At 38.4% G+C, this 18,827-nt stretch overlaps 1 pseudogene; it reads left to right on the top strand.

Moving 5' to 3' along the window:
- The first annotated feature begins 7,171 nt into the window (after positions 1–7,171).
- Positions 7,172–17,779, top strand: LOC102115362 (starch-binding domain-containing protein 1 pseudogene; annotated as a pseudogene).
- The last annotated feature ends 1,048 nt before the right edge of the window (positions 17,780–18,827 follow it).

Raw genomic sequence — 18,827 nt, 5'->3', positions numbered from 1 at the left:
AACAAAAGTAACCAAATAAAAGACACTTTCTAGCCTCAATCCCACAATTTCCTTGAGTCAAAATGTTGAGGAGAAAGCCTATTATGGGACACACTCTCAGTTACTTACACCTTTTACCTGTTCAAAATAAAATAATTGTCTTAGTTTTGTGCAAATGAATGCTCATGCCTTAAATTAAGGTTTGTATAACATTCTTTTCTGGTTCCTTAAAGTTTCTTCTGCTTAGATTCCTTGTTTTAGAGTCTATGCCCCTCTGTGATAAATAGGTGGCGACAGCTTGGAGCAGGGCACCTAAACTAATCTCCCACAGTGATGAGGAGATATTTGTTTCTCAGTATTCATATTTCAGAAGAGATGGGTTCCAAGACCTTGAGCAAAACATTTCTGGCTTTTGAAGCTGGCAAAAAGCTTACCTAACTTTTGCAAAGATTGATATACATGTCGAAGGAGGAGAGGAAGGATTCATAGATATTAGGTTTCTTATGGAAATGCTTTAAAAAAGAGAGGAGGAGATGAAGTTTCTTTCCCTTTGGGCAACAGGGAAAATTCTAAATGTTTTTACTTACCTTCACAGTACCCAGGAACAAGGTGGACATGGGGCTAATGCTGTAGAGAACAGAGGAGGCAGAAGACAGCACCAGGAATAGGTCAAGTCTCAAAATCATCATGATATTACAGAGTCTCTTTCTTACACACCTGGGTGATATCATGAAGAGTGAGGGAGAAGAAAAGCTGAAGGTCTGGACATTTATCCTGTTGATATGGAGTTTTCTTAAAACTGCTTAAAGGATTAAATAGAATGGAATTTATCAGATTTGGTTAAATTATTTTTTCTTCTGATATCCAGTGGAGTAGGGGCCCATGGGGCGGGGGCGGGGCGGGGGGGGGAAACAGAAAGGTTTTGAGAGATGTAGAAATTACATTTTTTTTTTTTTGCCAATTTGTGTTTAATGCATAGATTGTGCTCCTGTAGGATACCTTTCTATAATTCACTGATACCATTGTTTTTAATTTGCATCATTGGCCATAGCTTGGCTCGTTTGTGTGAAAACCAAACCAAATCAAATCAAACCAAAGCATATGAAACCTTTTTAAGCATGGGAGGAGTATCTGATATATGCATGACCAAAATATGAGGTAAACATATATACTTAGAAGCTAATATCAAGTCTGGAGAATTGTAGTATACAAAGTATAAACTATATGTTTTTTATATATCTTAATATAAAAAATTATTAAGGCTTTGTTTGTTATTTTAACTTTTTTTTTTGTTTTTGACAGAGTCTTGCTCTGCTGCCTAGGCTGGAGTGCAGTGGCACAACCTTGGCCGACTGCAATCTCTGCCTCCTGGGCTCAAGCAATTCTCCTGCCTCAGTCTCTTGAGTAGCTAGGATTACAGATACGTGCCACCATACTTGGCTAATTTTTGTAATTTTAGTAGAGATGGGGTTTTGCCATGTTGGCCAGGCTGATCTCAAACTCCTGAACTCAGGTGATCTGCCCGCCTCGGCTGCCCAAAGTGCTGGGATTACAGAGGTGAACCACTGCACCTGGGTACCATTTTCCATTTTCCAGGGCTATCCTACCTGCACTAAAAATAAACAAATAATTACATTATCATACATATCCTACTATTTCAGAGAGGGGGAACAAATATTGCATATAAGTATTTGTTCAAAATTTGGCTCAAACAGATCTCAGAATTGGAAACTCTTCTTTGCTGTTAACATCAAAGACTCACAGACAAAAGGGTACAATTAGGCTAAATTTAATGGTAGAGAAAAGATTCTTAAACAGAATAGTACTTCAGCAAAAGAGAAAGACCTTTTTTCAGAACTGGCTACAAGAAAAAGAGCTCCCTTGGGCAATGCTTTTGGTGCAATTATTTTAAGCTTCCCCTTAAACATGATGTGCTCTGGAAACTCATTGTGCCTGGAAATATCCGAACTGATGGAAATCCACATGAATGGCCTTTTCATCTTCCTGCGTTGAGTCCAAAACATGGGATGCTGGATGTAGCTGAACTTTTCCAGAGGACTGGGTTACCAAACCTATTTTCTTTCTAGAAGCAGTGAATCCAATTTCTTGAGAAGTCCAGAATAAATCGTATCAAAATGGCTGGAATTTTTATGTTAAAAGAATAATCACTGAGCTAGAAGCAGTGGCTCATGCCTGTAATCCTAACACTTTGGGAGGCTGAGGCAGGAGGATTGCTTGAGCCCAGGAGTTTGAGACCAGCCTGGGCAACATAGCAAGATTTCATCCCTCTAAAATACAAAAGTAAACTAAATGTAAAAAGAGCAGTAATTGGATTGTATGTACAGAGCTTTCCTCAGACTGTGTTAACGCCACAACAATTTAGAGAAAAAAAGGTCGTGCAGAGGTCTGAGGCTGCCTATTCTTAGGTAAGAGTCCTTGATTTGCCCTGTTTTATTTTGTTCAGAAATAGTAAGCAGATCTAAATTTATGTACAAAGCATCTTCCATTCTAGAATTTTGAGAATTCATAAAAAACAAATCACATTATTTTAATAAATTTTACACCAAAAAATTTCACTGCCACACTCAATGTCCTAGAAAAATCAAGAGACTGCTAATCAAACTTTGTTTTGGTTCTTAGGCAAATATGATTTTGTTATTTTAAAAAGTTGAACATTGCCTGTCAAGAAATATCTCACAACTTCAAACATTAGAAAAATTACTTTTGCTTAACTACTTCATTTAGAAAGCATTTTCTGGTAAATGTTAATTGTTATTATACTATATACTGAAGAGAACATATCCTGTCACTTACTGCCTAAATACCAGGATAAGTTCACAAACTCACATATTTTTTAAGTAATAAATGTTCAGATAGTCCAGACAAACAGGAGATAGGATTTAAAAGTAAATCCTGGACAGTGCAGAGTACTCAGTGGGAACTCAATATTGACTGATGGCAGATCATCTGATACAGTTTGGCTGTGCCCCACCCAAATCTCATATTGAATTGTAGTTCTCATAATCTCCATATGTCATGTGAGGGACCCAGTGGGAGGTAATTGAATCATGGGGGTGGTTACCTCCATGCTGTTGTTGTTATAGTGAGTGAGTTCTCACGAGATCTGATGGTTTTATAAGGGGTTTTCCACCCTCTATGCATGGCACTTCTCCTTGATGCCATCATGTGAACAAGGATGTGTCTGCTTCCCTTTCTGCCATGATAATAAATTTCCAGAGGCCTCCTCAGCCATGCTGAACTAACTGTGAGTCAATGAAACCTCTTTCCTTTATAAATTATCAGTCTCAGGTATGTCTTTATTAGCAGCATGAGAACAGGCTAATACACCATCCTTTGCTAGGACCTATGTAGTAAAAAACAAAAACAAAAACAAAAAACCTTTGAGCAAAATACTTAAAATGTAAAATAAAAGTTAGACGGTAGAGCTACTTTTGATTATTTTCTCAAAGAACATTTGTAATTTCATTCCAAATTCTGCTTCTAAGGGACTAGAACTCACTGATGCTGTTACTCAAAGCCCAACATTAACTTTGAAAATAAAATAGGCCTTAAAATTTTTAAGCCAGGTGAAGAGAGATTCTACACTTAATTTTTAATGAATACCACTCCTGAGAAAAATTTTTAAATGGAATAGGAAGTAGTGAGAGACAAGACTGGAAACACGATTTGAGGCATATGACAAAACCACATTTGACACCAGGCTCTGTGGCACAAACTCTATTCTATGCAGAAAAGGCAACTATCAAAGATTTTTCAATGAGCAAAAGAGGAAAAGGGTAGGAACAATGTTTTAGGAATAACAGTCTGGGCTTTAGAGACCCCAAACCCTTGATTTCAGTTCTATGTTTAACTTAGGCATGGAAAGAAATTGGTCAACTATGAATCTCAAATGCATTCTGCTGTCTCACTTCTGCCAACCCATTAAGGCATCTTTACTGTATTTAAATATTCCGACTTCATGCTCATGTTAATATCCTTGAACTTGACACCCACCCCCTTGGTATATACTATATTTTAAATTGTATTTGCAAATCCTGCCATTTCTTTAGCTCCATTTAAGCCTCACCTCCTCCAAAGAATTTTTCTCATCCCCCATTTCCCACAGGGACCAGAGATTTCTTTCTTTAGATAACTCCAATAACTCTTAGCTGGGTCATTCTCATAATGTTGATCACAGACGGCCTTGTAGTATGGCCTTCTGCATGTGTTATCTCATTTCTACAGTGTCCTTGAGCCAAAGGACTGTGACTTACTTATGTGAATTGGACACAACTCCTACCCCAACATTGAGTTACACACAGTATTTCAGTTTGGTAGATTCTCTTCATTACTCTGTACGTTCATGCTATCTGTAATAAGGTAGCTTTAATTTTCTCTAAAGAAGATTATAATTCAATACTAAGGAACAAGTGATAACACTATATTTGCAGTTCCTCCCATCAAGAGGTGGAGTCTATTTCTCTACTCTTTAAATCTTGGTTTGGCCATATGACTTGTTTTGACTAACAGGACATTATCAAGCATGGTATGAGCAGAGTCTGACAAATGCTTGTGTACTGGGACTTGTTCTTTACCTTAGTGCGTTTGGAACCCAGCTGTCATGTGAAAAAGCCCAGCTGGACACTGGAGACATGTGTCCCAGTCACTCTGTTACCACAGCTGACCACCAGACATGCAAGACCAACCCCTGGCCAATCTGCCAATCTGCCAGCCAGCTGCAATAGCATGAGTGAGCCCTGGTGAGACTAGCAGGGGAACTGCTTAGTGACACCCAGGTGAAATTGCTTGACATACAGAATCATCAGCTAATAAATGATTATTTTTAAGCTTCTAAGTTTAGAGATGTTTTATTACATAGCAAAAATCAAAGCAGGATATTAAAAAATCTCGTTTTCATATATATTTGACAGAAAGCTTACTGTGCTTTAAGGAAGAGCATCTTGGGCCAGAATTAAATTCTAATTCCTTGATGAATCTAAGTAAAAACAAAGAAACAAGCAAACAAACAACAACGGGAAATCTACCACCCTGGCAAACTCATTAAGTCAAATTAACCAGGAGTTCTCAACTCCTGGGCCATAGACCAATACTGGTCCATGGCCTGTTAGGAACCAGGCTGCACAACAAGAGGTCAGAGACAGGCAAGTGAGCATTACCACCCGAACTCCGCCTCCTGTCAGATCAGCAGTGGCATTAGATTCTCATAGGAGTGCAAACCCTATTGTGAACTGCACATACGAGGGATCTAGGTCACACGCTCCTTTTAAGAATCTAATGCTTGATGATCTGAGGTGGAACATTTTCATTCCAAAACCATCCCCCATCCCCTAGTCATGGAAAAATTGTCTTCCATGAAACCAGTCCTTGGTGCCAAAAAGGTTGGGGACTGCTGAAATAAACTGTTAGATTCCATCACTAAATGACAGGAACAGCTTCTTCCCTCTCTTCCTAGAAGGAAAAATAGAAATAAAAGCAGTATTCTATTTTATTTATGTGCAAGAAAAGGATAGAATTTCAGCTTCCCATTCAGCTGATGTGATTGTTTCTTTTTGACTGTAAAATGCTTTAACAACAGACCACATAAACAGAGCTCACAGAGTCTAGGCACTAAGCCAAGAGCTCCTCATAGATGATCTTGTTAAATTCTCCCTGTGATTCTATGAAGAGCACTGCTCTGATGTTCATGTTAGAGGCGAAGAAATTGGATTTCAAGTGCTTGAACAACTTGCCCAAGAGAATATTTAACTAATAAAGTTGTGAAACTGTGATTCAAACCCAGGAAGCCTAGATTCTTAGTCAAGAGTTTACATTCTTAAAGAAAGTGCTATACTACCACCCAAGTAAAAAGCTAAAACAAAACACCTTATGAGGACTGCTTTATATTTTAATATCCTACTTCGGATAATAATAAGGGATAGCTTCACTTTCATTTCAACTGTAACTCATAAACCTTGGAGCTAAAAAGAAAAGGTGTAATCATTAGGCTACTTTCACATCGAGTACTGTAATTTTCCACTTCCCACTATTTTAAATTATTACCATTGTCTCCATGTGTAAGAATTTAGTCATAGCAAGGAATAATGTTTCTTTACAGTAATAAAGCCCTTGTGAATATCAGACTATCAGAGAAAAGGGTCTCTTCTGTTCCAGAAGAATCACAGTAGAATTCGAAAGCATGAGATTAAGGGAGTTTAAGAGGTTTACACATCCACACAGTACCCATAAACACAAACCTGAGCACCATAGAATCCACTTGTAGTTCAAATTACTAAGTGAATCAGTAAACTAGCGTATTTGAAGTGCTCTGCCTATTATAAAGTGCTATACAAATGTTGATTGTTTTTTCTAAATAAATTCTTCAGAAGTGTAGACATTATAGGAAAATAAGATGGAAAGGCCGTAATGCTAACAGAGATTACACTTTATTGTTGATTGTATTATGAGATTCTGCTTTATGGCAAATACTCCTGGGAATATGTTTAGCCACCTTTAGTTCATGTGACTACCTGATGTCAGTCTAACAACCCTATTTGTGTGACAAACTGCATGCTTGAGTCAGTTGCAGAGCTCTATGTAATGTTATAAAACAGAGGTTTGGTTTTGTTTTTTCCCAAGATAATTGATTAGAGGTTTTCAGTGTGCCTTAGCTGCTTGGAAATAGCAAAATCAGTCATAAAGATCAACTCTGTGGGCTTTAATTCAAGAAGGAAAACAGGAATCCACCAGAATAGTGAAGGACATCTCATCCCAGGTCCCAGAGAGGAGAAGGCGGGCAAGCTGCCCCGATGATGGCATTTGTCTGACAAAAGTGAGTGAAGCCCCAGAACGGGACAGGAGGAGGTAGAAAGCCTCCCTCTGTGATTCACCTTTGCACTGGGAATCCATACAACCCAGGCTAAGGAAGAGCACTTTGTTTCTCCAAAGCCTTGGCACCAACTTGGGGAGAGGCTTGGAGACACTGAAAGGAAAGGACACCAGATAAAGCTGCAGGCAGTTTCCCAGGCCTGAGTTGGAGACTGTGGCACCATTTTTAATCTGGGTGCATAAAACATCAGTCATTATTTGGTAGCCTGGCACCATGGCCATGCAGCATTTTAGTCTTGGACTAGAGATTGGAGCACCTGCTCCGGAGCTGAGTAGGAGCCTTCACAGTCAGAATTGAGTGACAAGTATGGAAAAGAGCCAAGCTGTAGGAACTGGAATTGTTCTCTCCCCAGTTGCAGGTCTGGTGCAGGAGGAGAAGGCCAACAGCCAGTTTCTCCTTGGTGAGAAGATGTGCAGCCAGGGCCAGTTTGGGGACCTGGAACTGATCTACATGTGCCATTGCTGGGTGCCCCAGCCTGCTCCCCTGAGATTGTGATGTAGTAGAGCCCTTTCTGCTCCACACACAGGCTGATCTCCAAGCATTCAGAGCACTCGCTCTTCTGGATCAGCATCCTGAGCTGCTCCACCTTTCCTGTGCACAGATTTGGATGCCATGAGGCCTCTTCTGTTCCATATCCAGGCAGATCTCCAGGCAGTTAGAGCACCCCCTTGATGGAATCAGCAGCTTGAGCCACCCTACCCTTCCTGTACATAGAATGTGGTGCAGCAGGGCCCTCTCCACTTTACTTCCAGCAGATCTCCAGGCATTTGGATCTCCCACCCACCTAGACCAGCAGCCTGAGTTGCCCAGTCATCCTACACATAGATTGTGGTGCAATGGTGCCATCTCTGCCCCATGTCCAGGCTGATCTCTAAGCATTTGGAGTGCATCACCTGCATAAGCAGCCTGAGCCACTCCACCCTCCCTATGCAGACATTGTGGTGGAATGGGGCCCTCTAAACTCCATGCCCAGGTAGAGCTCCAGGCATCTAGAGCAGTCATTCTCCTAGATTTGGAATTTAGGTGACTGCATTCCCTGTGCAGAGAACTTGAAGCCAAAGAAGTTCCTCTTCAGCCCCAAGGCACACCTAGACACACCTCTGGGCACTTGGTGGCTGTGCTCTGGACCTCCCTTGGTGCTGGTGCTTGTGCCTGCCATTGGGTGACTTATAAGCAGGCCTGATCTAGCCCCAACGATCTTTATCCCTCAGCTATGGTGCTGAATAGGGTGCTCAGGCCACTGTGAACTCCACAGATCTGCCATTTGCCCCCAGAAACAGAGACCTTCTCCAGTAAACAAGGATTAAACATATACCCATCTATGTTGGCCACATCTGGCTCTTACTCATTAGAACCATTAACTTGTCTGTAGGTTGAACTGCCCAACATAAAACTGGCTGACAGAAGTGCATAGAGATATTGAAACAAAGGCAAAAGATTCTACCCTACATTCTCTACAGTCATATACCCTAGGGAGAGGGGGAAAAGGGAAGAAAATAGTAACGCAGGAAAAGAGAGAAAGGAAAAAAAATCCTATCTGCATGAAAATAATGACAAAATTTAGAAGTGTCAGTGGCCTCAGATGAGAAGGAACCAGTGCACAAATTCTAGCACCATGAAAAATCTGAGTGCTGTGACACCATCAAAGGATCACACTAGCTATACAGCAACAGTCTCTAATCAAAACGAAAACTCAGAAAGGAAGGATGAAGAATTCAAAGCGTGGATTACAAGGAAGCCCAATGAGATCCAGGACAAGGTTGAAAATCAACACAAAGAAACTTCTAAAGCAATCTAGGAAATGAAGGCAGAGATAAATATCTTAAAAACACATCAATCAAGTGAGTTTTTCAACTCACTTAAGGAATTTCAAAATACAACTGAAACCTTTATCAATAGACTAGCCCAAACAGAAAAAAGAATTTAAAGCTAGAAGACTGATCTTTTAAACTAACTCAGTCAGAAAATAAAGAAAAAAGAATTTTAAAAATGAATGAGATCTTCAAGAAATATGGGATTATGTAAAGCAACCAAACCTATGAATTAATGGCATTCTTAAGAGAAGAGAAAAAGTAAACAACCTGGAAAATATATTTGAAGGAATAATCAAATAAAATATTTCCAGTTTTGCCAGAGAGGTAGACATTTGGTACAAGACATCCAGAGAACACCTGCAAGATACTATACAAAATGAACATCACCAAGGAATATAGTCACCAGACTGTCCATGGTCAATGCTAAATAAAAAATTGTAAAGGCAACAGAAAAGATCAGGTCACACACAAAGGGAACCCAATAAGACTAACAGAAAACTTCTCAGCAGAAATCTTTCAAGCTACAACAGTTTGGGGGCCTATTTTCAACATTCTTAAATAAAAGAAATTCCAAACAAGAATTTTATATTCCACCAAACTAAGCTTCAGAAGTGAAAGAGAAATAAAATCTTTTCCAGACATGCAATTGCCAAGGCAATTCATCACTACTAGACTGGCCTAACAAGAGTCCCTCAAGAGAGGTCTAAACATGGAAAAGAAAGAACAATACCCACTACCACAAAAACACACTTAAGTACATAGTCCAGAGATGCTATAAAGCAATTATACAATACAAACTACAAAGCAACCAACTAATGACTCCGTGATAGGATCCAAACCTCATATACTAATATTAACTTTGAATGTATATGGTCTAAACACCCCAATTAAAAGGCAAAGAGTGGCAAGTTGGATAAAAAAAAGGAAGAGCCATTCATTCTGCTGTCTTCAAGAGATCCATCTGACATGCAATAAAACCCATAGTCTCAAAGTAAAAGGGTGAAGAAAAATCTATCACTCAAATGGAAAACAAAAAAGAACAGGAGTCACTATTCTTATATCAGATAAAATAGACTTTAAACTTACAGCAGTAAAAAAGGACAAAGAAAGGCATTATGTAATTATAAAGAATTCAATACCACAAGAAGACTTAACTATCCTAGATATATACCCCCCCAACATTCATAGAATCCCCCCCAGATTCATAGAACAAGTACTTTTAGACATACAAAAAGACAGTCACACAATAATAGTGGGGCACTTTAACACCCTCACTGACAACATTTGACGGGTCATCAAGGCAGAAAACTAACAAAGAAATTCTGATCTTAAATTTGACACTTGACCAATTGGACCTAACAGACATTTATAGACTACTCCACCCATCAGTCACAGAATATACATTCTGCTCATCTGTACATAGAGCATACTCTAAGATTGACCACATGCTCAGCCATAAAGCAATAAATAAATTCAAAAATTCAAAACTATACTAACCATACACTCAGACCACAGTAGAACAAAAATAAAAATCAATATCAGGACGATCTCTCAAAGCCACACAATTACATAAAAATTAAACAACTCTCTCCTGAATGACTTCTGGTAAACAATGAAATTAAGGCAGAAATCAAAAAAGTTTGAAATAAATGGAAACAGAGATACAACATATCAAAATTTCTAGGATGCAGCAAAAGCAGTGTTAAGAGGAAATTTAATAGCTCTAAATACCTACATCAAGAAGTTAGAGAGATCTCAGATTAATGATCTAACATCACACTTAGAGGAACTAGAAAAGTAGGAGTAAGCTAACCCCAAAGCTAGCAGAAGAAAAGAAATAACTAAAATCAGAGTGGAACTGAATGAAGTTGAGACAGAAAAAATCCATACACAGAATCAACAAACCAAAAGTTGACTCTTTGAAAAGAGAAATAATGTTGATAGACTGCTAAGTAGATTAACAAAGAAAAAGGAGAGAAGATACAAATAAACACAATCAGAAATGACAAAGGTGACATTACAACTGATACCACAGAAATACAAAGAAGTCCCAGAGATTATCATGAACACTTCCATGCACACAAACTAGAAAATCTAGACTAAATGGATACATTTCTGGACACATACATCCTCCCAAGACTGAACCAAGAAGAAATCGAATCCTTGAACAGACCAATATTGAGTTTTGAAATGGAGTCGTTCATAAAAATCCTTCCAACCAAAAGAAACCCTGGACCAGATGGATTCACAGCTGAATCCTACCAGATGTGCAGAGAAGAGCTGGTACCACTTCTACTGAAACTATTCCAAAAAATCAAGAAGAGACTCCTCCCTAATTCATTCTTTGAAGCCAGCATCTCTCTGATACCAAAACCTGACAAAGATACAACAACAAAATAAGAAAACTACAGGCCAATATTCATGATGAACATAGGCAAAAAGAAAAAAAAAATCCTCAACAAAATATCAGCAAACCAAATCCAGCAGCACATCAAAGAGTTAATTCACCATGATCAAGTAGACTTTATTCCTGTGATGCAAGGTCAGTTTAGAACACACAAATCAATAAATGTGATTCACCACATAAACATAATTAAAAACAAAAACCATCTGATTATCTCAATAGACTCAGAGAAAGCTTGTGATAAAATCCAACATCCCTTCATGATATAAACCCTCCAGAAAGTAAGCATCAAAGGAACATACCTCAAAATAATAAGAACCATCTATCACAAACCCACAGTAAACATCATACTAAATGGGCAAATACTAGAATCATTCCCCTTGAGAACTGGAATAAAACAAGTATGCTCATTCTCACCACTGCTATTCAACATAGTAATGGAAGTCTTAGCCAGAACAATTAGCAAGAGAAAGAAATAAAAGGCATCCAAATAGGAAAGTAAAAATTCAAATTATCTCTCTTTGCTGATAATATGGCTTTATACTTAGAAAACCCTAAAGACTCCATCAAAAGGCTCCTAGTCTTGACAAACCACTTTAGTAAAGTTTCAGGATACAAAATTTATGTACAAAATTAGTGCTATTTCTATATATCAATAGTGTTGAAGTTGAGATCCAAATCAAGAACACAATCCTATTTATAATAGCCAGAAAAAAAGAAAGAAAACCTTATGAATACACCTAACCAAGGAGGTGAAAGACCTCTAAGAAAGAGCTACAAAATTGCTGAAAGAAATCAGAGATGAGACAAAAAAATGGAAAAACGTCTCACACTCATGGATAGGAAAAAAAAAATCAATATTATGAAATAGCCATACTGCTCAAAGAAGTCTACAGATTCAATGCTATTCCTATCAAACTATCAATCTCGTATTTCACAGAACTCAAAGTGTTGTAAAAGTCATATTAGACCAAAAAAGAGCTCTAACAGCCAAAGCAATCCTAAACAAAAAGATCAAAGTTGAAGGCATCACATTACTCAACTTCAAACTATACTATAAGAAGACAGTAACCAAAAAAGCATGGTACGGGTACAAAAGTAGACACATAGACCAATGGAACATAATAGAGAACTCAGAAATAAACCTAAACACCTACAGCCATCCAATCTTTGACAAAGTTGGAAAAAATAAGCAATGGGGATAGGAGTCCCTATTCAATAAATGGTGCTGGGATAGCATCAAAATGCAAGGTCTGAAAAATACCTCAAACATTAGTCTTAGGTTTTACAATTGCGATGTTATCTAAAAGAGAAATTGGGGAGGTTACAAATCTTTTGACCTCTGGCTACATTACTCTTGAACCACAATTCTAATTTTGTGGCCAGTTTGTTAGTTTTACGAAGGTGGTTTTTATATCCAAGCAAGGAGAGGGTTAGTTTTGGGAAGGGACTAATATCTTTGTTTTTAAAGTTAAACTATAAACTAAATTCCTTCCATAGTTAACTTAACCTATGCCCAGGAATGAGCAAAGACCATTAGCTTGTGAGGTTAGAAGCAAGGTGGAGTCAGCTATGTCAGATTTGTCTCACTTTCATAATTTTTCAAAGGTGGTTTCATTCCAGCTATTGTCACCTCTTTGTGTGTGTGTGTGTGTGTGTGGTTGTTGTTGTTTTGCCTATATGCCTCTCCTTGCTTCCATTTTCACTTTGATACTTGTACGTGCCAGATTTGAGACCTTGGGTTGCCCTGAGAGGGAGAAAAGATATTTTTACTACCACATCCTGCCATCTCTGTGACTGGATATATAAGATCATTAGACAGTAACAGATGCTGAGGTGGCTGCGAAGCCTGTGAGCTTAAAATGGATTAGGATGAATAACCATAGCACCATTTGTTAGGGTTCAAAGCTTCAGGGCCCAGGGAAATTCTCTGGCGTGGAGAGAAGGAGGATAGCAGGCCCACCAACCCAGAGGTCAGTGGGCACTGAGAAGTTGCTGGTGGGTGCTCTGTCCTCTACCCCTCAGGTACTCCCCACCAAGGGGCAGAAGCTCAGAAATATGTGCAACCTGTTTCCTGGAGATAAATGACCCTAGGGATGATTCACACCTTATTTGCCTCCTTCTGCTCATTTTCATATTACCTGTCAGTTCAGATTCATATGCTGTTTGCTGCTTAAAGCCTTATTTCCTAAAATAATGAGAACACAAACATTTTCTATACTTTTCCAGTGTTATGGCTGTATTTATGGGCTTATTTTATTTTATACCTGTGGGTAGAGTTCAATTATATCCCTGTCTTTTTCAGATATATAAAAAATAGGGCTTTCTTTATGATTCAAGATAGCTCTCTACAATGACAAGAGCAGGGAAATAAATCAAAGGGATGAGAAAAATACTCATAGAGAAATGATGTTCTGGACAGGAGGGTCCCCATTTTATGAGCATCAGAGTAGATGGATTTCACCTAGGTCTAGAGGGGAAACAAATGGGCTGATGGCTTGTGATCTCTCTCTCTTTTTAAAGAAAACATTTGCTGAGTTCTTAAAGTACACAATGTTTCTGAAGACAACTGTGCAATATTTGGGGTACGAATACAAGCACAGAAAAAAACAACAAAGCAATTATTTTTTATTCTGTGAAGTCTCTTGGGATACAAAAAATATTTGCTTTTTCCTCAACACGATTTATCAAGATAAATCCATTTGGATTACAACATGAGAGAGAAAGAGAATTATTCAAGCCAATTAAGGCTAAGGAGAAAATTAGGCATCAAAAAGTTTTCTGTCATTCTGTCCTCCTAAAATAGAATGTTAGATAAAAAAATCTCTTCAAGAAGGCATTAAATACAATGTAGAGAACTTGAATAATGAAATTGGGAAAAAACAGTGAAGCCCAATATAATCCAATATCTGGTTATCAGTAGAATGAGAATTGTAGAACTGACTTCACAGAGTTTTAAATGTTTAACATCACAATGAACCAAGGATACAGTAAACAGTGCCCTAAAGTCTAGGGAGGAGTTGGGATACATTTTCTCCAGCTATTACTATTACAGGTATAATACAGTAGACCATTCACCTTGTAAAAATTAAAATGTTACAGGTAAGGCTAAATTCTTTTCTGCCTACTTCCTCAAATCCTAGTGCCCTCTGCACAGGAAAAATTTGTGAGCATTCTTGAATATATTTACTCATGCAGTCACAAACATTTAGTACATGTAGAAAATATATACTATTTTGGGGAAATATGTATTTTTAACAAACACAATGATTACATTCTATATGTGTAGTTTTGCAACTGCTTTTTTCCCTCAACAGTCTGTGTTCAAGATCTTCCATGTCAGTATGCATAAGTGTATCTTATATAATACATATCTCATATTATCCACTTAAACATCAGCTGTTGTAAAGATGTGCTTATTTGGCCATTCTTATATTGGTGAACATTTAGCGTGTTGCCAATCTCACTCTTACATACCTTGAACATAGAAAACAGAATTATCAGAACATAAGATATGCCCCATATAGAATCCTGTTAGCTGGCTATGAGAATACACATTTACCTATACTCTCTGCTACAGCTGATAATATCAAACAATTTTTTTTTTTGCCAACCTGAAGGGTATAACAAGAGTAAGTGATTGTTTAATTTTCATTTTCTTGATTTCTAACGGAATCGAGCATTGTTTTCTATATGATTAATGCCCTATTTGTGTTTCCCTTCTGTGAATTGCCCACTCAGGTTTTTTTGGTCCATTTTTACATTAGATTGTTTGTACTTCCTTCCATTTTTAGAGAATTTTCCTCTGTCTATCCAAAAACCAATATTTTATCTATCATATGTTGATATATCGTCTCTTAGTCTTCCATTAAAAAAACTTTCTGTATATTATTCGTCATATTATAAAAGTTTTATTTTAAAGTAGTCAATTTACCAATTCTTTCTCTTATGACTTAAAAAAAATCCTAAGAAGGATCTATCTACTCAATTTCATGCATGCATTTTCATTTATTTGTTTTGAACACTTTTATACACTTTTTTTTTCTTTTTCTTTTTTTTTTTGAGATGGAGTCTAGCTCTGTCGCCCAGGCTGGAGTGCAGTGACGTGATCTCAGCTCACTGCAAGCTCTGCCTCCGGGGTTCACGCCATTCTCCTGCCTCAGCCTCCTGAGAAGCTGGGACTACAGGTGCCTGCCACCACACCTGGCTAATTTTGTTTTTGTATTTTTAGTAGAGACGGGGTTTCACCATGTTAGCCAGGATGGTCTCGATCTCCTGACCTCATTATCTGCCCACCTCGGCCTCCCAAAGTGCTGGGATTACAGGCGTGAGCCACCACGCCTGGCCAAACACTTTTATACACTTTTTAATCTTACCCTAGGATTTTAATCTAGTTGTAATTTACTTTGTAATTAGCATGAAAAAATGATATATTTTATTTCTTTTTACCAATGGATACCCAGTTGATATAACACCACTTATTACATAATTGTCTACCTACAGATTTGAAATGTCATTTTTAGCGTATACTAAATTTCCATATACAGTATATGTATACTTTCTGTTCCATTGCAAAGATCCACTTACCTATTCTTACTTCAGTACTATATTGCTTGTTACTCCACCTTATAATAAAGTTTGGTTTTAGAAATTAAAGAACTAGAATTTATTTTTTATTTCCAAAATTACCTTGATTACTGCTCTGCATTGACTCTTACATATTAATTTTAGCGTGATACTGCTAAGTTATATAAAAAATAGGTTGGGGATTTTTATTAGAATTGCATTGAATTTACAGATAAATTTGTGGACAATTGAATGTTTACAAATATTGAATCTTGTCCCTCATAATCTGATATACTTTTCAGTAAAAATTTACAGTGTCTTGCACATTTTTGTAAATTCATTTGAAGTACTTTACAGTTTTGTTGTTGTTGCAAATGGCATTTTAAAAATTACTTTTTCTTCAGGTATATAGGATAGGATAGGATAGTACCTTTTAAATCTTTTTTCATAATAGAACTTACTCTTTTCAATGCTGAGAAAATCTCTTTAAAGCTTTAGAAGGGTGGACAGAAATGCATACAAGCATTTTTTTCATCAAGATGTCAGGTCTATTCTCCCCAGTGTTTGAGTAGCCCTGGAGTTGCCTATTGCTCAAATTGTTTTAAATGCAGCTTCTGCTGCTCCTCTGATCTCTCATATGAAGGTGTTCTGACATTTAAATCAAACAAGGCCAAATAGATATCAATCTTACATGCACTAACCTTAAATGTAGATATATTTTTAAAACAAACCAGTAAATACATATTGAAAACCTTTTATGCAAGACACAGTTACTGTGAAGTATATAAAGATGAATAAAATGTTTCCCCTATGCTCGGGTGCTTACAACAGAGTTAGCAGTGGATGTGTTTTGAAGTTCAGTGACCACAAATTCAGTAAGATAATAATAATAGCTAACACTCAAAGAATGAGCATTATATGCCAGAAATACATATTACTTTAATCTTTATGAAATGCCCATGCACGGGGCATTATTATTCTCCTCATTTTAGAGATGAGTCCTCTTTCTATAGGAGTATATAATAAAGAATTTGGGTGACTCTTCCTGTGTGACCTGAGCCCCTTCCTGGTCCCATTGTCTCCTGGAGTCACAGCCTCTCAGCCATTGGTGCCATATTGTCTGCCCTGCTTGTTGGAGAGGGTCTTGCCAGAATGCTTTTTGCCTGGCTGCTGCAGGGCAGCCTCTGGACACGGGGAAGGACAGGGACACGAGGAAGGACTGGGACATAAAACAAGAGAAGGATGCTTCTCTTGGGGAGGCTGCGGTTCTGGGAGGCAATCAGGGAGTCAGTGGTAAACTTAACCCTGGATCTTCCAGGCAGGAGCTGTTCACCAAACCAGAGCATCTTCAAGAAAACAGTGGACATTTGATTTCTAAAACCAAAGACCCACAGGAAGCAGCATGGAAACATCCTGTGACAATTCAAGAGAACATGTTCCTGCTCGACAGATTTCAGACACAGAAGCTCTAGTTACCTTTGAAACTGGTAACTTGAGTTATTCTGAAGTTTCAAGAAATGAAAGACTTGAATCTCCTATAGCAGAATGGGTATTCTGGAAAAGGACAAGAGACCTCTGCTAAAGCAGCTACATGTTTTGCAGAGAAGTTGCCTTCTAGCAACTTGCTCATAGACAGAGCCAAAGAAGTGAGCCTAGCACAATTAGACTTAGTTGACTATGAGAAGGAACTCTTCTAGGGGAGATGTTGGTTTCGGTGGCAGTCTTGAGGCTCCAGGGTTAAACCTAAAGCAGGAAATGGATAATGGCAGAAGTACTCTAGTGGAAGAAAGAGTGCACGGAAAACAAAGAGGGTAGTAGCAATATCTTCAGAGTCTCAGCAAGTTAGTGTCAGGTTCTAGATCCATTATATCATAAGTACTGATGTGCAATTCACTGCAAACTGGAAACCATGAGGGCCTTAGAAGATGGAATACTTACATCACACCTTACTATTGCAAGGGTGCATTCTAGACTCATATTGTTTTCCTGCCAGCAGGTGCAGTGGTGGAATGGAAGTTTGTGTTGGTAGAGAATGGGAAAGTTATCTGTTGGGAAAAATGCTGCAGTGGATTCCTAGAGAATGGCCACGAGGATAAAGTGGTTCACGCATGGTGGGGATTCACTCATTGAGTTTGCCTAGTATTGCAGAGGCTGTAGAAGAGTGTGGGAGATGCTGAGGTTGTGAAGTGCACTGAATAATTTAAAATAAGATAAAGACAGTGTGACTCCAAATTCAGCCATCTAAGTTGTTTTAGATTTGCCAGTGGCATTTGTCTAATGTGCAGAAAAAATATATTAATATACACACACATGTGCAGATAATGCTTCCAGTGAGTATGGACTTTTTGTCCCCCTCTAGTATCATTGAATGATGAATTTGTACTGAATCGTGATTACTTTAGGGTTTGATCTTCCTGGGGAGTGACTTGGCTAAGCTTCGGGTAAGGACTGTGGTCACGGAGCAAAAAAACTAACCAGCTGCAAATAAACTAACCAGCTGGAGCAAAGAAACTAACCAGTTGCACAGGGTTCAAGCTTGAGCCTTTGGGTGATCCTTAGACCACGGTAGCAAAATAAAGCTCACTCAAACATAGCTGATCTCCTATTGATACACTTTGAGAAACACTCTTTACTACATGCACATTTTATATTAAAAAATAATATGGAACTGTGATCAGAAAATAATGTGATCTAGATGTGATTAATAAGGATATGAAGAGATACTCCAAGACTTCCCAACATTTTTCGCTTGATTTTACATGCCAGGCACGGGTTTCAAGGTAGCAAGTATGTCTTTGTCTTAATGATCTAAGGCTGATAGAGAAACCAGGGGCCTAATCAGAACCAGTCATGATGGAAGTCAGGCACAGGAGCAGCCCATGAGGAAAGGGAACATGAATGGGATTAGGGACTGGGCTGAGTGAGGTGGCTTGAGTGACACCTCTTAGAGGACTGGGAAGTATAGGTACAGCCTGACTGCAGAGAGGGACGCACCCATCATTTACCCACGGGAGCCTCTGTGGGACCATCTCTCTCCCACCCTCACTCCCCTGTCCCAGTAGATTTGGAAGGATGGACGGTCCTGTAGCAATCATTTCCGTCCATCACCCTTCCCTCTCCTTTCATACAAGTAGCTATCTTGGCTAACAAATTTATACAGAATTGGCCAGGCACAGTG

This window comes from Macaca fascicularis, chromosome 11 (assembly GCF_037993035.2).
Source record: "Macaca fascicularis isolate 582-1 chromosome 11, T2T-MFA8v1.1".
In the NCBI taxonomy this organism is placed as follows: domain Eukaryota; kingdom Metazoa; phylum Chordata; class Mammalia; order Primates; family Cercopithecidae; genus Macaca; species Macaca fascicularis.
The sequence above is the reverse complement of the archived record's forward strand: the minus strand, read 5'-3'. Positions and strand labels throughout refer to the sequence as shown.